This window comes from Lepidochelys olivacea (assembly GCF_965140295.1).
Source record: "Lepidochelys olivacea isolate rLepOli2 genome assembly, chromosome: 5".
Taxonomy (NCBI): domain Eukaryota; kingdom Metazoa; phylum Chordata; order Testudines; family Cheloniidae; genus Lepidochelys; species Lepidochelys olivacea.
The window spans coordinates 77,306,193-77,330,627 of record NC_140415.1 but is presented as its reverse complement, the minus strand read 5'-3'; the positions used below and the strand labels follow the sequence as shown (position 1 = coordinate 77,330,627).

At 39.2% G+C, this 24,435-nt stretch overlaps 1 protein-coding gene across 2 annotated transcripts in view; it reads right to left on the bottom strand.

The window, feature by feature from the left end:
- The window catches only part of PRR16 (proline rich 16), a 242,564-nt gene that overhangs the window by 60,384 nt on the left and 157,745 nt on the right, over positions 1-24,435 (bottom strand). The gene's annotated exons all lie outside the window — the stretch shown is intronic.

The following is a 24,435-nucleotide window of genomic DNA, read 5'->3' as shown; positions in this document are numbered from 1 at the left end:
CATGAAAGCTTATGCTCAAATAAATTGGTTAGTCTCTAAGGTGCCACTAGTACTCCTTTTCTTTTTGCGAATACAGACTAACACAGCTGCTACTCTGAAAAACTGGGAAATCCTTCTTAAAGTGACGTTAAAACATAAATACATATAGAGATAAAAGGAAAAGAGAATTGCCAAATATTTGACATTCAAATGATCAGCCAATCAGCCAAATATAAGAGTGCTGAACAAGGAAGAAGAGAACAAGAGTTCTCTTTCTTGCTGTGCATGAGGGTGAAGGGATGGTTGAGGCAGAATTATGTTAAGCAATGTATATTTTTTATCTTGAAATAATAGTCTCTCTTTGTACTCCAATGCATTTTAAGGATTAGTTACTTTTCTGGCCAATGCAGGAAGAAAGGCTGGCAGGCTGTATCCCCTCCGAGTCAATTGCCTTGCACAAGGTATTGCAAGGTATTTTTATTTTGATTGTTCAAATGTCACAACATTACTGGGAAGGGGACAATTATTTGGAACAGAAGTTTAGGGCCTGACTGTGCGCAGGTTCTGTGTAAGAAGACAAAGATCTTCTCCATTTGTGTGCCCAGGCCCATTTGTGTGGTTACGATGAAAGTGCTTGCACTCAAGGGTCAAGTCTCTACTAGACTTTGTCAATAACATTTCCCACCATTGCTGTCACCAAGTGGGAGAGACAGCCGTTGGTGTTTTAACTACAGTACTATATTGTCTAATCGTAATCATAGCATAGCATACTATACTAAATGGTACTTAAAACACTCCCACATTTTGCCAGTCAAACTACAGTGGCACTCCTATCAAAACTAACAATGATAGAGGTATATCAGTGATAGCTAAGGTAGGAAAATATTTTATGAAAAAATTCTAAGGGGAAATGTTCAAAGGCAGAAGGGGGAGTTTGGCACTCAACTCCCACTGAAAGTCAATGTAAGCTGGGTACCTAATTCCTTTTTGTGCATTTAAAATTCTTCTCTTAGCACAGACAAGGCCTGAGAGCAGTGGTGGTCAACCTGGCCGCCACTTCCTGCAGCTCCCTTTGGCTGGGAACAGTGAACTGCAGCCACTGGGAGCTGCGGGCAGCTGTGCAAATGTAAACCAACAGTCTGGTGGCCCACCAGCAGCTTACCCTGATGGGCCGCAGGTTGCCCACCACTGCCTTAGAGTGCATGGATTTCAAAGGGCTAGTGCTGCTATTTGTATTAGCCTTTGAAGAATTAGCAAGGAGGAAATGAGGCCATATTCCTTGTCCCACAATAAACAGTCAGCAAAGATAGCATTTATACAAACTCAAAAAGAGAGAATGTTTACCAGATATATTTTTATTTCTTGATCTTTGTCACAAATTAAGTCTTCAATGATCAACGAGTACAAATTGTCAGGTGTTTTCTGTAAGGCTGTGCTCTGCACTACAGTACCCTCTGCCTATCACATAGTAGCCACAGTGGATCACACCCAGTGAACAAAAATATGTTTTATCATGCTTAGGTTCAGTGAATACTCGGGAGGCCCTTTGAAAATATAAAATGGACAACATTTTTTCAGTTAAACTGAATTTGCTCATTTCCAGCCCCATTTGGTGATGGTAAATCAATCAGAGTGCATTTACCCAACATACAAAGTTAAAACAAACCTGGCATATGGAAAAAACACACTGGCTTTGAAGAGACACTGATTACCACATCAATCTAAATAACTATAGTACATGAATTCATAAATACATGTACCATAAATAAACTGAAGATTGAAAATGGCTGCTGTTGCCTCTCTGATGGTACTTGCTATTTACCATTTTTCTCACGAAATAGAGAACCTGAGTTGTGCAGGACTAAATCATCAACTGCAGGCTTATTTGATTTGCAACTTGATAATGATTCAATATGTCACACAATTTATAAACTTTTAATTAACATAAACTGAGTGTATGCTTCCCTTAGAATCCCAACATGTCATTTTTGTTTTATTTTTAATTGATTATTTGAATGATGGCAGCAAATAGTATTCACAAAAAACCCCAAACCTAAGTTGACAATATGATGATGATAAAACCTAAGTCGTAATTTTGCAATCTTTACTCACAGTAGGCCAGATTCTGATATCCTTTCTCACATCGAAATCAATGGTGCTTCTCAAGAACAAAATGCTACCCAATGTGAGTAAGAGTGCAAAATCTGGCTCACTATGAGCTCCAATAAGGTCAATGGGACTCTGTGTAAGCAAAAATTGCAGGATCAGATCCATGAGTTGTAATTTTGCCAATCAAGTTTGATGAATAGACTGTTGTAAAGTTGATTTACTTAGCAGGATTGACTCCACTGTAGAGAACTCAGTCAGTACAAACCTTTCGTATTACACCAAATATCTTGGCTTTGATTTTGAGTCCTAGAGTGACCTAGCAGTGTGACAGCACTTTCTTCTTTGTATTTTGGATATTTTAGGCACCTACTGTGACAGAGAAAAGGTTCCCTGAAAACATTTCATGTAACACACTGATTTCTGAAATACTACAGAAAGCTCACGAAGTATTCACTTTAACTCAATTAAAAAAGATTCATTTTATGTCTGAGGTAGTGATGGTGAAACGCAAATAAATTTACAGCCAATTACTGACACAGAAAAAAACCTCTTAAAAGAAACATTTAGTATACACCAAGGACATGCTTTTATAAATCGGGGGGGGGGGGAGGGATGAATGTTATATTCAATAGCCATAAATACTGTACACATTAATTTGTATTTTAACTTACCTGAGTTGCCCAACATTACACAGAAACCTGGTTGCACAACTCAAAACAGAACCCAGGAATCCTGTAACTACTAAACTATATTACCTCTCCATATTTAACCACTAATCATCACAGTCTTTGTTTCTGTTATTATGAATGTTCTGCTACTACACAATTGAGTACCAAAAATCCTATTTCTTCCATTTATAACAATACTTGATATTCCAGGAAAATATTCCTGTGAGCATAATATGAAAATTCTCCTAATTTACAATGAATCCCAATTTTTAAAATAGTCATTATACATCACAGCTAGCCTGCATGCGACAGGTTATCACAGGTCTGATTCAAAGAGCTTGTCTTGCTTCCTGTATCTCACTACATCACAGCTAGTTTGACATTCTGCTTAAATAAAGACTGCCTCCAATGTGAGAATAAGCTTGTCTTAGGAATAAATTTACTGTCAGTCTTAAAGGACCTGTGATCACAGTTAAGATGTCTCTGTATTGTAAAATATAACAACAGAGAACCATCACAATACAAGAGTTTTTCCACTGTTAATATTTGCACTGTTAATATAACATCACTATTATATAAGCCTGGGACTGCTGAATAAATTTAAGTAAATATGCCCTTTTCATACAGTGATGGCTTGTTTGGTCATTTCTCAATAACATTGTGACAGGAATTGCAAAGATATAAAATACATAAATGTACACATTATCTAAACCAGGTGGTAAAAATGCAGGTGGCTGGTGTACACTGATGTTCCCAATATCGCTAATACAAGCAGAGCTGCACAGGTGCTAGTGGAATACTGGGAGAATTTGACAAAATACAGCCCTGGGGGAGACTCAGAGCATGTGGATTGTGAGTTGGGACCCCTTTCATGGAAAGGGCCAAAAGAACTGAATTTTTGCCGAAGAGATAACTTTGTCCAAAGTGTTCATTAGTCATTGAAGTTAAATAGGTTTCTTCAAAACAAAGCCCAAAGTTTGGCTAAAACTTCCTTCTTTTCTCATCTGTTCAGGTTTTACTCTTTGAGTTCTTGTGAGGTCACATTTTCACTAATTCTCCAGTTATCTGAAGGTATCTCTACACTTCGAGCTGGAGGTTTATTTTCCAGATCATGGAGACATACTAACTGAGCTAGTACACACACACACACAAAGTATATTTACCACAGTGTGAGCAGCAGGAGGTGCTAGGCACCCAGAATATGATCCTATCTGAGATGCCAGGTAAGTACTTGGGGTGGCTAGCCCCTCTTGTTGCTCCTGCGGCCACAGCCACACTTCTATTTAGAGCGCGCCAGCTCAGTCAGAGCTAGCACAGGTATGTATCCTCAGGCTGGATAGCGTAGACATACCCATAGTCTCTCTCAGAGCAAGATAAGGCCAGAAATCCAAGTGTTAAAAAAACACTCAAACTAGTACATTTTTTATGCATATTTTAAACAAACCAGAAGGGACAAACACATTTTCCACTCTTTGCCAGTTGCTTGTAAGAGGAGAAAAACAAACTGAGTTGCAGTGTTTAATTTGTAATGAAAGAGGTGCCGGGGCATAAGCAATTAGGTTGCTCAAGGGCTCAAGCAATTTTTTAACTTTAATAACTGACACGGCAAGCCTAGAAGTGCCAGGGCTTAGCTCTCGCACAAATTAAGCACTGCTGAGTCATGAAGAAAAGAAATCACCTTAATCTAGGATGGAAAGGGAAAAATAAGGCAAAAAGAATTGTCCAATAAGTTCTTAATGAGAAAATGTTGACTGTTAGCCTATTTATGCAAGCTTGAGTTGTGCTATATTTGCTGCTGTTTGTCACTGTTGCCATCAGTGTTTCAAGCACATCTGCAGAGATAGTATCTTTGTGAGTATAACGAGAGGACAGTATAGACGTTAACTAATTAAGAGATTTGTTTGCTCATATGGATAGTCTGGTTGCTAAGAAAGCATGACTCCCATTCACATTTTAGGCATATATTCTCCTCAGTTACACTGGTAAAATCCCACTGAATCACCAGGTTTGCACTAGTGACACTCTGAGGAGAATTTGTTCTTATAGGTGAGAATGATAAAAAATAATATTAATGATATTATATAGCATAAAGCATTATATATAATCATATTATACAGTATAATATTAAAATTTAGTATATATAGTATATATTTAGTATATATATACACACAATATATACAATAATATTAATGATGGTCATACTACATGTAGTAATCATGTTAACAACAACAACAATATACACATTTGTTAGACAGCGCCTTTTATTAAAAGATTTCCCATACAGAAGTGCTTCCCAAATACTAGTTACTGTAAGCCAGAAAACTGCCTTGTGAGGTAGGTAAGATTATTTCTTCATTTTAGAGATGGATACACAGAAACATAGAGAGGTTAACTGACTCGTCCATGAGTGGTCAGGGGGAGGGGAGGGAAGGATCACTTCTGGTATTTTGTACACTTAACTTCATAGGATTATGGTACCTCCTCTTGCAAGCTGTTATGAAATCAGCAGTGACATGAGATTTAATTTGCCTCTCAGATTTTTACTGGAAGAGATGCCACCAGCCATGGGGCAAATATTAACCTTAAGCTTTACATAATTAATTTTCAGTATCAACAATTATTGAGAAAATAATTAAGAAGTTCAATGACACTGATGTTTTGAAGATCAATATTTCAAACCTTCCTAGGGCACAGAAACACTTTGGCAACACCAGTCCAAATGCTTTCAGGACTAATAAACATGTGTAAGTACTGGGTTCTGGAGGAATGACCAGAAAGATAAATGTCCGAAGGTTGAGTTCCAGCTCCACCACCAACCTAACTACCCACTGGCAGAGTTCCCAAGTACTCATTTCCCTACACCACTCACCAACACATCAGATGAGTGTCTGCATGTTTATGATGAGGGAATCAGGCTGAGTATGACTATCTTCCTTCGCTGGATGGGAAAAGCGGGGAACTGAGGCTACATCTACATTTGAATTGGGGGTGTAATTCTCACCTTGCACAGACATTCTTGTGTTAGCTCTATTCAAACTAGTGCTTAAAATGGCAGTGTGGCTGGGACAGCACGGGCAGCAGCTTGGGCTAGCTGCCTTAGCACAAAACCTCCCACACCCAGGGGTGCATACTTGGGCCGCTAGCTCAAGCTACCGCCTATGCTATCCCAGCTGCACTTCTACTTTTAGGATACTAGATAGAACCACACAAGCTCAGAATCATATCTCACAGACCCCATGCAGATGCACTTTGAGTGTCCGCCTGCACTGGGGAGAAAGAATATCTGCTGTGGCTGTGTCTTTAGTATGGCATCCTGACCAGTGTCTCTGCTGTTGAAGGGGGTTTCCTCTCTTTGCCATCACTAGAGTTAACACTGACTGCATCTTTTCACTTTCTAGTTATATACACGGATGTCAGAAGGTTGTCTGGTACACGATAAAACATGCATTTATCTCATCTTAAATTTGCTGTGGAATAATTTTTCTGAATAATGGAAAAGTAAATCTAACAGAATACAAAAATCTGATATAAAAAGTTGACGTCTAATCCCTCTATCCAAGTCAGAGTGCTATTAACACCACCAGCATTCACTAATTAACATACTTTTATACTGCACCACCCAGCAGGTGGTTTGTGTCTATTTACACCTTCATAGAATTTGGCCCAGATTTTTTCCTATTATTCCTGGAAATCTTAGCAGGGACGATGAATAAAAGCTAACTAGCAATATCATTATGATAATCTTTCTAGATCCATTTCCATCACTCTTCCTGAGCAGCTCTTATTTATAGATATTCAGGCTAGAAGGGACCATTATCATCATCCTGTCAGACCTCCTGCATAATATCATAGAATTTTACACAGCAATTCCTGTACAAAGCACATAACTTCTGGTTAAGCCAAAGCATATCTTTTAGGAAGATATCCAATTTTGATTTCAAGACTTCAAGTAATGAAAAATTGACCATATCCCTTTGTAAACTGTTTCAACAGTTAATTCTGTGTATTTGCACCTTATTTCTAGTCTGATTTTGTCTAGCTTCAACTTTCAGCCATTGGATCTTGTCATATCTTTGTTTGCTAAATTAAAAAACACCCTCTATTATCAGAAATCTTTCCATGTAGACCATCAACAAGTCCCTTTTTAACCTTCTCTTTTATGAGCTAAACAGATCATATTCTTAAAGCTCACACTGTAAGGGAGGTTTTCCAGACCTCAAATCATTCTTGAAGATCTTTTCTGAACTCTCGCCAATTTTTCAACATCCTTTATGACGTATAAATGCCAGAAATGGTCTCACTAATACCATATGCTGAGGTAATACCACCACCCCTACTTCTCCTCAGTCCATACTTATTTGTACATCCAAGGATCAGTCCTTTTAGCAACCACACTGCACTGGGAGCTCATGTTCAGTTGTACAGCTGGCTGGAAAATATGCTGTTTTCTCAAAGCTGAAATATCTTACAGAGATATATCAGCTTCCACAAAGCACACTCTCTCACATATTCCTGATAGGAAAGAAATTCTACAGCCTGGTAGTTAGGGCACTAGGTAGGGATGTGGGAAACCCACATTCAAGTTTCTGCTCTACTTGATTTGGAGGTATCTCTGATAAAAAAAACTCAGCTCGGAATCAGGCAGAGCAGTGACTTAAACCTTGAGTCTCCCCAGTCCCGGGCTACACACACTGGAAAGACATTCAAAGGGTTTGTTTTCATTCTAATGTGGAAGGAAAACAAATTCTGAAACCTCTAAAGTTGCTGCAAAATGGAATTGTCATCTCTATTCCACTCTATTCAGCTGATTATCCATCATGCCCACCAAGTCCTTCTGAAAATCACTGCTTTGCAGGATGCAGACTGCCAAACAGCAAGTGTGCCCTTCATTATTTGTTCCTAGGCGTATAACCATGCATTTGACTGTATTAAAATGCATGCTTCTCTATAAAGAGTGAATCCTCCTTCACATTCAGTCAAAGCAGCTTTGGAATACATAGTTCTACAAAGAGCAAGATTGATATTAAAATGTTTCTCTTTATTTTCAAGCTTGAAGCAGTTTCTTGCACTGTACTTGGGAAGTTCTAAACCTTTCTTCAGTCTGATGATTATGATATTCTACTGGCTACAACAGCTTACTAATTTTCTACATGGAAAGACATTACTTTGAGCTATTTGAGGGAAATCAGAAACCAGAAGCTCTCACTCCTAGAAAGGATTAGCTCCTTGTTTCTTCATTGATCTTTCACTTTCTTTGAGTCTTCAGAGAATTATATATTTCTGGCAAGGTACTAAATGATGTTTGAGGGTCATTTCTTTTCTTTCAAGTTTATACAACACAGCCTAAATCTATATGTTTGACCTTGTCTCCATTCCTTCTCTCCTATCTACAATGACCCTTTTATTTATTTCTTCCGCTCCTGACTCCATGCATTTTTCATGCAGCCACCTATACACTGAAAGACTTTCCTGAATCTATTTGTTAACCACCTTCTCTCCTCCTCTTGATCCCTCAGAGAAGTCATTTTTCCTTTGCTACCTATGAAAAATGAGTTAAAAGATTTAAAAACTAATTGAATAGACTATCGGCAGGTATTTATGCTGACTCTGTGAGATCAGTATTATATACTTTTATCCTCCTCCTCTCCTGCAACCTTTTTTTCATTTTATGAGACTCATTTATTGTGTCTGTATTTAAACCGTAGTTTTGTTGGTGGTGACCATCGCTACCTATTTCTATCAAGTGCCTAACATGCTTGGGCTGCTCAAAAGTAATAAACAGAGACATTACAAAAAACAATATGAAAACCAGCTGGGTGAATACTTGATTTTAAAAATGGTCAAACTGAATCCAACATAGTGAAATATTTTAGCAAATTGAAAAATCAGTTTCAGGTCAAGTGAAACATGCTTTATTCAATGTGAAATGGATTTTTCCAGGCAGCAGCAGAAGACTACCATATAAGCTTAGCAGAGTAGACAGAACACTCACTCAGGAAGTGGGAGACTTGGGTTTAATTCCCCCTGTAACAGATCTGGAGAACGGACAACATGGGTCACCCACATTCTACGTTCGTGCCCTAGTCACCATGCTATAAAGTTCTTCTCACTCTTTCCCTGGTGCAATCCCTGTTCATTGTCATTATGAATTGACATGATGAATGATGAATTCTCAATATGAATGGTGAATTTATATCAATCCCCAAAACATTTTTTTTGGGGGGGGGGATGAAACTATTTACAGTTCATGTCAAATTCATGAATTGTTTTGCATCACCCAAAAGTGCATTTCTCAGTGAATAAACTATTAATCTGAAAAATTTCACCCAACTCTAAAAAAGAAGTCAATTGTCCATTTTCTGCATTTTAATGAACATGTAACTGAAATCTTCACTCATTTTTCTTCAAACAGAAGTTTTCTAAGTTTAAACCCTGTCAGTTAGTCAAAATCAAGCATTGCTTGCTGATCAATATCATTGAGCATCTAGAGCAGTGATTCTCAACCTATTTACCATTGTGGTCTACATATGCAGCTTTCTCTGAATTATGTAGGCCACATCTACACAATATATATATGCTACCTGTATGGCCCTGAGAATGTCACATGGGCTCAGCTGTATGTTGACTGAGCCACAAGTGGCCTGTGGGCCATGGGTTGAGAACCATTGATCTAGAGTGTAAAAAGCCAGGTTCCATCCTTTCCTTTCCATTTTTTACTGTGCTAAGTATATACCACACATAGAATACTATAGAACTTCAGGAAAAATAATAATAATTTAAAAATGCTATTTTGATTTGTAAGGTACAAGTAAGGTCTTTTCTACATGGTATGGCAATGCACACTAGAGGGGTGTAAATTGTAGAACTGTACAGTGCTCCAAAATATTGTGCTCTAACTTCCCCCTGTAGATCCTGTTGATAATGCTCACTAGGAACATTTTAGAGTGTAACATAGTACTGTTTCAACTGGGACTACATCAACGTGCACTAGGTTTCTTTTAGAACATGTCAGCAGGGTCTAATGGGGCAGTTACAGCACAACACTTTGCAGGGCTTTATAATCCCTCTGATGCTCATTGCTGCACTGTGTAGACAAGCCCTAAATTAAACTTTCAAATTTTTACACAAGACCACGTTAACATTCTTTGGGGAAATAAGGGGAGACATGAAAGCAACAAGTAATCCTATGATCTAATAAATAGGCACACAATGGCTTTTATATTCACTGAAGTGCAACTCTGTAAGACTGTGTTATCAACAATGTATACAGCCTCAAGACATTTCCAGTAATGAAAATGCCTAGAGTACTTAACAGTTACATAATCACAGAAAATATATAGATTGTAAATCTCTTTTGTCCCCCTCTTGAGGAGGAAAGGACAGTTTCACATGCCTTATTCTGAATATTAGAGAGTGAAAAGTGATGGTTATGACAGACATATCAAGGAGACCCTGAGTCTGCGAAATGTAACATCTTTCACCTGTGACCATGACAGGGAAATCAGAGTTTGAATTATCTGCTTTATTTAAGTTAATTTAGTGCTGGTTCCAGATTGACAGCATTATATACAGGCCCTCCCAACTGCCACGAGCTGGTAACTTTTAGTTACTGCTAATCTGGACTGAATTCAAACCAAAGATTTAAGGACAAATTCTCTCTCGCCCTTACACTAGTGTGCAGAATGGATGGAGGACATAAGAAGACTCCCGCACCCCCTAATGTGGGCCACTTAAGGACCAGACAGAATTCCAGTCCCTGTGCTTAGCAAAGCAAAGGGATTGTTTCCTCCCTACTCCCCTGTGGCACAGTGCTTTTAAGAGGGCAAGGAGGAGACAAGGCTATGGTTCCCCTTCATACACCTGCCTGCAGTGCTGGCTGGCTAAGCAAGCGGTATCAAGCTGTATCCCTACAGAACTAGTGCACTAGCAGGAACACAGAGATTGGGAGCCCAGAAGCTCCAGGAGTCAGACTGGTTTCAGAGTAACAGCCGTGTTAGTCTGTATTTGCAAAAAGAAAAGGAGTCCTTGTGGCACCTTAGAGACTAACCAATTTATTTGAGCATAAGCTTTCGTGAGCTACAGCTCACTTCATCGGATGCATACTGTGGAAAGTTTAGAAGATCTTATTATATACACACAAAGCATGAAAAAATACCTCCTCCCACCCCACTCTCCTGCTGGTAATAGCTTATCTAAAGTGACCACTCTCCTTACAATGTGTGTGATAACCTGGATTTGTGTTGGAAATGGCCCAACTTGATTATCATACACATTGTAAGGAGAGTGATCACTTTAGATAAGCTATTACCAGCAGGAGAGTGGGGTGGGAGGAGGTATTTTTTCATGCTTTGAGTGTATTTAATAAGATCTTCTAAACTTTCCACAGTATGCATCCGAGGAAGTGAGCTGTAGCTCACGAAAGCTTATGCTCAAATAAATTGGTTAGTCTCTAAGGTGCCACAAGTACTCCTTTTCTTTTAGGAGTCAGACTGCAATCACAAAGCACTATGCCTCCCAGTGCTCCCCAGCGCAGTGCAGCTCTACACCGTACCTCCTATTGGCTGTGTCCAGTGGAACCCATAGATATGAACAGCTTATTATTCCATTACAATTCCCATCACCATTTAGTCTCTTCTCCTACCCCAGACCAGGACTTAAACCTCAACACCATTTATTTTTCTGTCTTCTCACCACATCTCACTTTTCCTATACATTCATTATCAGACACAGTTCATTCTAAAACTAATTATAAAACTCCCACTGAAGACCACTATGACATTTGTATTATTTCTCTATCTTTAGTTCCCATACAGGAATTAAATGACTTTAAATGAGCATATTACACTAATTGTTCAGTTCCTTCCTGAATATTTGAAAGCTGACTTTTCCTTCTTTTTCCAGTCAATGAGCTAAAAAAAAAAAAAAGACAGGAAAACATTTGAAATTCATTTATAGCTAATGTGGGAAATGCCAAGTTCATTTGTGGACATTTTTCAAACTGTCTTTACTTTGAAATACATATGTGAAGTAAATGAAGCTGAACTTCAAATAGAGATAATTTTTGCAGTTCGCAGCACTGAACAGAAATTTTTTAGTGAATTACAATTTGTGTTAGAGTTCATAAGAACATATGCATGTTTCTGTTAAAAAAAAAAAGTTTAAAAATCCATATTTCCTGAATATACCTAGGCCTAAACAGGCCTAAATTAAAGCAAAACTGAAGTAAATCCCAGTTTAAACCTAAATAAAACTGTTCTCATATCCTTTGGTACTGATTTAATTGCATTGGTTTAAAAAAATACTGTATTAAGCTAAATTGGCACATGTAAAGTTAAAGCTTGTCACCAATAACTCTGTGTATTTCCTCAGCATAGAAAGAAACATGATGTGGGGTAGAAATGGAGTAGACCACTGTGACAGTGACCACAATGGCAGAGGATTACCCTGGTTCTTCACTCCACCATTCATAGTGACCAATAAAGTGTTCTGCCTTACATCTTTCTCCTAAAGATAACTCCGTGATCTCCTAAGAAGTTACTGAAGTTCTCCTCTTTTTGCATAGTGCCAACCCACACAGGGAATCTAATATTTACCAAACACTAGACCATAGCTGGCTCTTTTTAAAAGGTATTTATGTGCCAATTCATTCTAGTATCAAATAACTGGCTGTACAGTACAAACATTGTGCTATCAACTATACTGTGTCACAAAAAGACAGCAAAGCGCACTGGCTTGAGAGTCCTCCATTGTACTGTTCATTCTGGTTTGTCATAATGGCTGCCAAATACACACACACACACTTTTTTCCTTTTTCAAGTCTGGGATCCAATGTTACTATTGCAATTATCATGACAAATCAAGATAAACAAATGCGCATTAAAATTATAGTGTGCTGTAGTTCCTGGGCTACACAAGGCAACATAATTGGTAGACCCCACTGCAAAATATACTGTACTTGAAAACAAAAACGAGGCAGCCCGTACACCATGTATAAAAAAATACTGTTCAGCTTTCCACATGCTAATTTACTCAAGAAGGAGGCTAGGTAGGTTAAATGCTTTGACAGCTCCTATTTCACAAAGTCAGTCCTGCACTAGAAAGGCAATAAACACTTGTGTGGGAAATGTTGTCCTTGAGCTGCTGCTCCTAAATTCATCTACATCAAGCACAATCTGAGGTGAAATTTAAAGTAATGATAATAAATCCACTTAACACAAAGCAAACTATGGGATCTAAGTCTGTTTCTTCCTGAAGAACATAATATAACATATCACATATATCAGCAGATTTTTCCTTTTCTTGTAGCAGATCTCTCTTCCCTATGGAACTTGCTAGCTTTTGGGAAGGCGAGTTTTGGAATCAGGAGAACAAGGTAAAATAGGTGGTGCTGAGGCCAGAATGTGCTCAAAACAAAACTTCACTGTAATGACCCTAAACTTAATAACTTACAAGAGACAGGTGGCTAGGACGTACCCAGTGCCTAAGGGATACGTAAAGGAAATTTCCTTTCTCCCTCATGCTGAAAGGATTGCCACAACTGGAGCCCTTGAGCTCTCCTGACATAAGTACTGCTCTCTGTTACCCACCCCAAAAAAAGCAGCATAATGGCGCCAACTCATCTCTCTCCTTTAAAACAGGAAGCACACTGCTGGGTGGCCATGGAGGGGAGTTTAATTTGCATCCCCTGAGTAGATATAGGATGATGCACACTCTTCTTTGTATGCCCTACCTGGGACATCTGACAGGAACTGTGCCTCCTTGGTATGTCTACGCTGCAGTGTAGGCCTGGGCTCAGACCCAGGCTTGAGGCCAAACCCTATGGGGGTGGAGTATTCAAGGTCAAGTCAAGACAGGACCCAGGTTCAAGCCCTATTGATTTGCGGAATAGATGCAGCCCCCACAGATTTGGGTCCTGGGAGTCTGCCAACAGTATCCCACAATCTCATGGGCCACTTCCTTTGTCCTCTCTATGCCATGAATTGCCATTCGACTCCAGAGAAACGGAAGCAAGCCCCTTTGTTGTAGTGCAGTGGCTTGGCAAGTCAGCATTTAACCTTTCCATTGTTTTCTGACTGCTGAGCTGCAAACACACCTTTAGAGAACCATCTGTGTTAGCAATGGAGACCAATCAGAAGTAGTCCTTTACAAAGCACACTGCCTCATTGTTGCAAGAGCACATCCAGGTGTTGGTAAATCTCTGGTGTAAGGCCAGCAAAACAATGGACTTTAATAAGAACACAAGGAATGACCACTGGCATACAGCGATACAGGCGAACAGTGAAGAAGCTGACAGTGTTGCAAATTTACTGGACTGGTGACAGTGCAGGGTGCAGATTGAAGAGTTCGAGACTGGGTAACGTAAAGCCAGGGGCCAGAACTGCACCTCGGGTAACTCATAGACATCATGCTCATTTTTATGAGGCATTTGACTGTGTGCTGGGTACTGCATCAAGCACAGAGCCAAAGGTGGTGCACGATGACCTGGTCAGCTAGGATGGTAACCTGCTGGCCCTAGAATCCAGCAAGGGGACTGATGAAAGCCAGTAGCAGGCACCCAGTGAAGACAGCGAAGTGACTGTTGCTGAAACCAGTCCCTGAGGTGCAGGAACAGCACACCCTGGGGGCATATTTGAGGGAGCTGTTTGATACCCCCTCTCACCCCGAGCAACAGCCTGCAACAGACACGGATGGGACAGAAGCCTTCCTGGAGCCTGCTAAGTTTCTGGGAGGGATTTCCGTTCTACGAACCAATGCAAAAGTTATTACAAGCCCCAGCTATTAGCACTAATGGCAGATGGTAGGCCAGCTCCTTGACATCTTCCTGCCCTGTCCTCCCTCCCACTCCCCATGATGTGAAGTTTCAAAATGGCAACAGGAAAAGGCAAAGAGTAAAAACACCTTGAAAGAGAATTTTGACTGGAAAGGTGCAGAGCATTCATGTTTCATAAAAATAATAACCCTTACATTGCCATGTCTGTAAGTATACTGCTCTGGTATCATTCAATGGTGTAACAAGCCACCTGGAAACAGTGATGAGGGGAGGAAAGAAGGAAACATGTTTTATGGACAAATCTAGTCCATTTCAATTACAAGTAATCCATGCAGTCCATAGGTGACAAAATCATTTGTCCCAAATACAACTGGGGTTTCAAATTTTGTCCAGACGTGTGCCAGGTGTGGGGAGGAGGAGGAAAGCTGTAGAGTTCTGTATGTTTGCATGCAGTCATAACAGAATAAGCCATGTGGAAGCTAACACATCAACCTGCTGATTCCCTCATGAATTCTGATCCAAACCAGGTGCTGACAGCAGCAAACTTCTCCTGTAGCAGGAACTCTCAGCAAAGAGCATATTTTCCAGGGCTACATTGGTAGCTGATCAGCCCACTCCACTCGTAGATGTGCTGTTCAGTCACCACACATTTGAATACTTTGGTTGTATACACTGCTGGTTTCCCACCTACAGCTTGGAATGACATCTACCTTTGCCAACTGGGCACCACAACGACTGTGATACCCTCCAAAATATGGAAGGCCTCAAATGATAGAGAAAACTTTGTGCAGCATGGCCGCTGACATCACCCCAAAAACCCAAGTTGCTGTGCATTTTTTAGAAAAAAAGACACAACTGTGATTTTTTTAACTTACGATTTTCGCTTTCACTGTGATTAACCTTGATATGAGTAGGGTGGTCTGAAGCCTTCCTCTCACAATATACTGAAGTTCAGTTTGGAAAAGTATCATTTTATGTCCACCAGGATTTTTTTCTGTACTCCTGCAGTGAGCTATTTGAGACAATTACCTTTGTGTCTTGTCTTGTTCCAGGCCCTTGACCCCTACAGCTGGCAGTACCTCCACAGCTCAACCACACTGCAGCAAAAGCGTGGGTCAACGTATCTTCATCTACCGTTCCAAGAGGAAGCATTTCCTTAATGAACTTATGGTTGAGGTTTTGGATAGGGCCATCAAGCAGGTCCAATAACAAAAACAGAGGGATTTACGGCTAGAGGAAAGGCATGGTGAGAAGCAAGAGGAAAAGTTCAGATTGGCTGCACAGCTTGAGGACAGGGTTGCAGTGAAGGAGCTGGCACTTCCTTCACAGCCCCTGGAACAGGAATGGTGGCTAAGGACAGATGGCAGAGCTCAGCAGAAAGAACTCTTTGAGCAGCTGCTATCACTAATGGCCACAACACTACCAGCTCCTGCCATGCCCCATCACAGCCTGAGTCCCCTCCGCAGTACCCTGTGCTGCAATCCAGGAATCACTTGAACAACTCCATGGCTGGGTGGCCCATGCGATCAGGCCCAATCAGTGGCTGGGCATGGCAACTCTACCCCATATAGTCGCCCATATTAATCCCCTCTCCCATAGGCAGCTCCACCCTCCTCCCCTGGTGCCAAGTGCGCTGCAAACGTGGAAGGAAGTTAAAGGAGAATGGGGGAATATACAACAGTGGGAGATTTCTGTCTTGTACGTGGTTTCACTGTTTGCACTTGTTCATGCCCTTTTTTTTTTTTTTTTTTTTTAAAGATTTTGTTGTACTGGCAGCTGGCCTGTCTGGCAATGGGTTAATGTTGTCCTTTTCTAATATATATTTATAAATAAAGCTTTTTATTTTAGGAAGAAAGTTAATTGCTATCACTGCATCACATCATGCAATGTGTAGTTAAAGGGAAACACATGATCAGGAACAACTGGGCATTTGTAAGCAAACACTATTTCTCAATACGGGTAGCCTACATCCATCCAGACCTCAATCACTTCCTTACATTACTCCATACTATAAATTAATCCCTTCTCCCTACCCCCATCATCTGTTATGTGGTCAAAACATGCATAAATATATTGTTTGACAATCAACCCCATACACCTCCCCAAGCATTGAAATCCCTCACAAGCAAGCTCTCTCTTTTGTGGGCTGCTCAGACTTCCTGTAACGTGCAGGGTGGACAGTTTTCCCATAGTCAAAGGTCCAGAGAAGCCACATTTCAGGAGGGAGCCAGGAAGTCCGGGATATAGTTGGTTGGACTCACATCTTCATGCTGGAGTGTGGATGCTAGAGCTCCAGGTTCAAGCCCGGTTAGAAAATTCTTACCCTAGGATTGACAATCTGTGTAGTCACTCAAGATCTCTAACCCAGGGTCCGCTCACTTGACAGGGGCTCACACTGCAGTTTAGACACACCTCTTGAGGCTCTGCCTCACCCCTGTCCCCAAATGTAGGATTATGGCTATGAGTCACAACAGAACCCGGTACCACTAGCGGACAGAATTTTCAAAAGCACTTAAGGGATTTAGGTACCCAGCTCCCAATAAGAGTCAATCAGAGCCACACATCTAAATCAATTGGGTGCTTTTGAAAAAATTTATTTATAATGTATTGGACCATTATTGTATGATACTGTCTGGTATTTGGATTTGTTCATTTTAATGAGAGGGGCTTCCTAAACTGAGGGATTACTAATAAAGATCCAAAAGCATACCCATTCTTAAAGACACAAAATGCTTAGTTTAGAAATCCTGGTAAACGGCTGCCTGTTATATAAGCAACAAAACATTGACTAAATAATAACATTTAAATATCACAGGTTGGTGTTTCAGGATTTGGCTATGGTTGGATTCTTCAAGTATGTATAACTGCTAAATAGCAGCACCTGACATGCTGTTAATGGTCTAAAATAAAAGTTTCAGCTCCTTCAGTTCCTCTCAGCATACCAAGCTCTCTTACTTGTGCCACAGTCTGCAGAAGGTTGGCCATCTCAACACTGGGGAATTGTGGACATGGATGGCTTCAAAAGCCATGGTAACCAGAAGATGCTGTGTTGCAAAACACTACCAGATCCCACTAAGTGGATGTGGTCAGAGTGATAAACACACACTATGTAAGCACTGTAGCCCCTCACATGTCAATATCTACCTTTGCCTTTGTTAACAAGATCTTCACAACCAAACAGCATTGGAATATTACCTTACGTGTGCATGCATGTGAAATGCCAAAAACATACACATCAGTCAATAAGGGAAGAACCTGCCCAGGCTTCCTCACAGGAGGATGCCACATAGAGCTCATTCGCTATATACAGAAGTGAGTTGTATGGAATTTAAAGTACGCATTTAACATGGGGTGAAATTTCTATAGCTGTTTAGCTCAGGAAGTCACAGAGGCACCAACAACTGTTAGGCTGATCTGCAGCAGCTAGAGAAGAAATCAACAAGATTAGTCAATGAATATCATTTGTACATGCCCCCCATGACAACTTCTACAAGTCATCTAGTTAAAATATGATTAATTAACAAATCTGCCCACTGTCTTTGGGCTCTTTCTGCATCACAAAACAAGCCCGCATGATAAAATCCCAGGTAGTGTTTCACATAAAACAAGACTGCCACATAATTGCTACACAACCAAGATGTAACTACACTGCAGATTTTATGAACTGTACTGCCGTGTGCTTACTCAACAGCATCAGTGCTGCCACTGTTTTAAATTATGCAACAGCACATTCAGTCCCAATAAACTCAGAAATGCTAGGGACCCCGTGCGTAATTACTATATGTCATATACCATACTTCGCCCTATAAAATACAATATAGGTACATAATGGGTATCTAGTAATTTTCAGATTAAAGCATTCCAAATGTCATACTTACCACAGTTCCATTCTTCTGCTGCATGTCTTTGAAGAGATTTTACCTTTCAAATTATTCCCGCAAATCTAAGTTTGATGTATTTTATTAAAAACTCATTATGTACCCATTCTTGCTTTATGTCTGGACTTATACTGCACATAAGACTCTTCAGTATATACTTTAAAAGATGAAGGATTCTAGATCCAGTTGACATAGACAAACCATGAAAAGGAAATATTATCACAGTAAAACTATGCCCCCTGTAACGTAACCGACTTCAAGATACAATCCAAAACAAATGTAGTCAGGGTAATGATTCATAGCACAATTACAACATTTCTATTTCAATTACATGTATAGTTATTCAGACTGTTTCTTTATGGGGTCACTAAAAAAGGAGCTATAATTAGAACATGCAAAAATAAGAGTTTTGTACAACTCCAAAGGAACCATATTATACTGTCTGGTAATTAAACAATATTATTTTGTACTTTTCTTACTCTAAAACCAACAACTGGGTTATCCAAATGAAGCCAAACAATGTGGTGATCTATTTCCATTATTTCATGAAACTTCGTAAGCATGAAAAAAAAATCACAAAACCCATCATCAGAATTGAGGATAATTTGACTACTTCTATGAACAGTAAACTATGATTGTCAAAGCTGCAATAAAACTCATCACTCCAAACAAGGTGAGAGGTGGAACTGGCGCACTGGATCTCCCCTCAAAGCTTTAAAAGTTAGTTGCCACAACACATATTTATTTTTTTTATTCCCACTTGTTCCTTTCCATGAAAGCCTCCTCATTTCACTTGCATCTTAACCAATTATAGTATTAAAAAAATAGCAATTATTCTGTATTTTTAAATTCCAAAACTTGTTCCATAGACCTCCACTAAATTAATGGAAGACTCCAGGATTCTTCCTCTTTGACTGTGTGAAATCTGAATTTAGACATAAGAATAATCAGTATTACAATTCAGACTTTAAAAAATATCAATAAAGGATCAAGGTTGAATAATAGTCTGAAATGGCTATGCCCATGGTTACTATAGCTGTATATAATATTTAGTGCCTTTCCTTTTTGATTATATTAAAATATAGCTACAGCAATTCAAAGTATCACCACCTCTGTAGCATATTATATATTATCGCAACAATGTTTTATTTTAGTGATCATCTGTCTTTGGAACTGTCTGGTTCTAAACCTGCTACAGCTTTCTTAGGAAGATGTGAAACATACTGTGTTGTGGATGTTTTAAAAATGTTTAACAGTCTTCACATTTGAATTTAAATTTAAGAAATGTTGCTGGCTGAATATAACATTGCATTATTCCTTGTAGCATTTTAATTACAGGTTCCCAAACAACTTTATAAAGCTTTAAGTTAATTGCCTCCAATGGTTTGCAAATTTACTTATTTTAACATGACAAAATAAAGTTCAGATTAAACCTGTACAATTGTTATACTGGTAAAAGTATCTCACAATAGAAGAAAGACCAAAGAAGAGAGATCAAAGATATTGGGCCATCATCTTACGCTCAATAGATAATATGGTCAGCTGTGAGACATAAAAGGTAGACTGGTTTAGCAAGTATTGCAGAAAAATGAAACCTTTCATGCTTTGGAACTTAATTTCTGGCCCAAAGCAGCATGCCATCTTAAAAGCTATGTACAAAAGCAGAGACAAAGTGAATTAATGCTGGCATGTTCATACTGACGTGCTAAATAACTACTATGAAAATCAATACAAAACTTGTTTTGTAAACACAAAGCACATGTAGTTTCTATATGTAATGACTATGGGGCAAGTCACGCATCCCTGCTGCTCCCTATGGTGGCTGTCTGTCTGCAGAGCTTCCTCTAAATGCCACTGAGCAAGGAGCATTTCCTCTGTGTGGGAAAGAGCAAAGGGCAAGACTGAATACAACTGGATTCAGTGCTAAGCACTGCAGGCTCCTCACCCCACTGATAGCTTCCTCTCACTTGCCCCTCCACACTGGGCTAAAATTTGTAAAGAGAAAGAGGTGCTGTTATTCCTTCATGCCTGTATGGGTGTGTTTTTCCTCTGGGCGGAAGAGAAGAGGGCTATAATTATGTCCATGATTTGGTGTTTCTCCCCAGGATGATATATACTTTTTTTCACGGTGTAATTATCATAGATTATTTATACCTAGAGACTTCAACAGATATCAGGGCATCATTGTGCTAGTCATTGTGCAAACTCATAAGAGACAACCCTTGCTGAACTCAAACTATACAGACATCTCAGACAGAGTGGGAGAAGGCAATTATTATCATCATCATTTTATAGATGGGGAATTGAGACAGAGGGAGATGAAATAGGTAATACAGGGAGTCTGCAATAAAGTCAGAATTTGAACACAGATACAACTTATACACATACACACAAATACCAGATGTATGGACAGAAAACACTTTTGGACATATTTTCTATTAAAGTTAATGGAACTTATGTCTAAATTCCCTAGACTGCTTTTAAAATCTCAAATATGGCCTATTAAATATCTAACACATGCAAGGTAATTTTGTGTACCTGTCTGAAAATTTAGGCTTTAATTCAATAATATAATGTTTTGTGCAAAACTGGAGAAGGAAAAAGACTGTTTTGTTAACAAGAACTCAGAAAGCTTTTAGAAAGGGATCGAAAAAGATTTCCAGAAGTAGAATGAAGACAGAGAGCAGATGGGACATAGAATGTGAGTGTGTGAGGTTAAAAGTTCAGCAACTGGGCTAAGCAGAGTATTCAGGGTGGAAAGCCTAGGCTTGAAGTTAAAAGTTCCTCACAGACCTTTTTTCTGCAGAAGCTGAGGACTGAAAACTCAGTACTTAAGTGAGATGCACAATTACCACCTAGGTCAGAGAAAAACATCTCTGTATGGTAAGATGGTTATGTAGGAGATGGAAGGATGTCTACCAGTTCCTGCAGAGTCTAGGGACAGAACACAGGAAGGGAAAGCTGCACACCTAGTACCTTGGGTGAGTTTATGGGAGAAGAACTGAGTCGAGCCAGACACAAGAAGTGGAGAATCCTTCACTAGATCCTAGATCTCCGGTCAGCTGCCTCCCCTTGGACCTGTAACCTGGACAGAAACTAAATAATATCCCACACTCCGTGCATACTAAAAACTTAGCTGGAGTAAAAAAATTTTCACATTAATGACCAGCTAAGAGTCACTTGCAATACACAATTTTTAAACTGTAATCGATTCTCCAGTTTCCAGTAGAAAAAATAAATATGATTTAGATCTCATACTGAAAAACTGACAGCTAGAATAAGAGATAACTTTTTAAGTTTCAACATTTTACTTGAAAAACATAATAAGAAATTTTCACCTAATTTGAGCGGATTGTTTAATGTGATTGGCAATGAAATGCTATTATCTGAATGAATTATGAAATGCTCCAGACCCTACATCATACATTGCTCTACAAACCAGCCAAGAACTACAGAACTGAATTGTATTTTTTTATCACTTGTATGTTTTTTCTTTATCTCTTTTAACAGATAATAAAAATAGAATTTAGTTTGCTATTTGAGGCCTGGGTTCTCAGTCTTGGATGATACCAAATGCTAATTAATTTGCACTTTTTTCTGTTGTGAATTTTTCTATCTGATAGAACCTATCAATAGTGAGAATTTTATAGGAAAAATAAATGGTTTGTGGAAGGAGACACTGTGGGTAAAATCCTGGACCACTGAAGTCAATGTCACAACTCCCATTTCACCCTATGTGCATTTGAGTTCTAGAAAGGGAACAAAAGGGTGTCGATCCCCATGCACAATTCAGTTCTGGAAGGGAAAGAGGGAGCCATTTTGAGAGGCAGAAAAGTTATCAAACCACCTATTTGCTGCATTAATCATTTGGAGGAAGAGGTATCAGAGTAATGGTTGCTGGAAGCCAGCTTAGTAGGCTTGGGAGCTGCTGCACCTAGCCCCAGAACAAAGATAAGGGGCAGACATAGTAGGAATGAGATCCCAGCACAGAGATATTATCACAATAGGGACCAGCTAGAATGCAGATAAATGTGAAGCTGAAAAAGCTTCACAGGCAAAAAAAAAAAAAAAAGTCTTCAGCCAGCAAAGAGAAAAAATAGACTGGGGAAAAGTAAATGGAATTCTTTAAAGTATTTCAAACAGCAATTTTAGATGTGGGACTAACAGGTACTGAAAAGAAAACGTAGGAATAGATGCACCAAGGTAGAGTGAAAGGAACTGAAAACGGAAAGGCAATAGAACAAAACCTAAGGAGAGACAGGGTGTTACATTTTTCAAAGCATTTTAAATCTTATTTTATATAAGATTGCACAAATCTTATATAAACACACAACTGTTTGATTGTACATACATCTGGATATGCACATAATACAATTCCTTCAGTACAGAAGGAGAGATTGTTCTGATTAAGTCAAATTACACAAGCAGGTAAACATGACTTATAATAGAGGCAGCATCACATGATAAATCTTTCCTTTTTAACAGCAACCACTATGTGGTTGTGTAGTTTGTGTGTAAAGATGTTTCACACACTGTTTCACCATATTTTAAATGTAAATTCCTAATGGAAGGAGGAGCTGCTCTGGAGCATCATGAGCAGGGCAGAGGGACTTCCAGTGACTTTCAGAGATCAAGGACATCTGTAGAACAAGTTCCTTGTCCCTACTGCTAACTTGATGTCCAGAATTACTCCATTCACAACAACTCTCATGGGATTAAATATGCTGACATCATACAAATAGCGAAGGCATTCTATTGATGCAAATTATGGGATTGAAAAACAATGGAAAACATTTGGAGAATATGATCAAATGCATGCGATAATAACTTCTGTGCATCGTGATGGTTGGGTAAACCACACAATATAGTGCTATGTGAGGCTTTAAACTCCAGAGATATATTTGCACAAAATGCAGCCTTTCCTATCGGTAAAAGTTTCAAAAGTGTTTAGCAATTTAATGTAAAAAGGGTAATTATTTTGCCAAGATCTTTGTTGTTTTGGTGCAAAGTAAATACTACAAAGGTGTGAATACAGCAGAGCTGTTTCGAGGCTGATTTCAGCTGAATTTCTATTGCTGTATGCAAACATAAGGGACTGACAAACTAAGACGCCACAAATGCCAACCTTCTCCAACTCTTTCAGAGCTAAATTGCCTAAGTGCATGTTTTGTGTGTAACTCAGGTAACAACTGCTGACATTCAGGTGTTCAGGTCATTTGCAAGCTTATTTTTGGAGGGACTTTGTGAAGAAAAGGTTTCCTATAACATCTCCTTCACTGATCACCTGCTTTAAAAAACCCAGAAGCCAACATTCCTAGCCACTCCTAACAACAAATGTTCTTTTCTGTAAAACAATGAAAAAACATTGGAGAGTTTTCTCACCGGTAAGAATTTTAATTGGGTTAAGCCACTAAAATGTCATAACAAGAGAAATGTCTTGTTGTGCATGTTAATACTTAGTTATTACACAGTGCTTTTCATCTTCAAAACTCTTTAGAAATATTAAGCACCGATCTCTGAAGACTGTATGCACAATTTCCATTGCCCTCCATAGGAAATTTGCATGAGTAAAACTTGTGTAAAGACTTAGGACTGGGCTCTAACTTATTAACCTACATGTCTCATCCATGTTAGGTAGATAAGCATTATCCCCACATGAGATGGAACAATGGAAGCAGAAAATAACAGATCAGGCCATGCCTCCGCTTTTCAAAAGCATGGCACTCCTCTCTCTGCTTTTTGATTATTGAGTGTTTCAGAACCAAACTTGAATAGTTTGTTTGTTTGTTTTGCCACGATCATATCAACATGCCTTCCAATTGCCTATTCATCTCTAGACCAGAGAACAAAAAACAAGCTGGCTGAAACTGTGAGGATTTACACCATAATACACAGTTCCAGACCGGATACCCTTGATTCAAACAACCAGGCATATAAAAACTCATTTGTTAAGATTCAATCAGGAATCATTAGCTGGAGTTACATTTTGTTCCACATAGACATACATTATGTTCCTAGCAAATGTATTTTA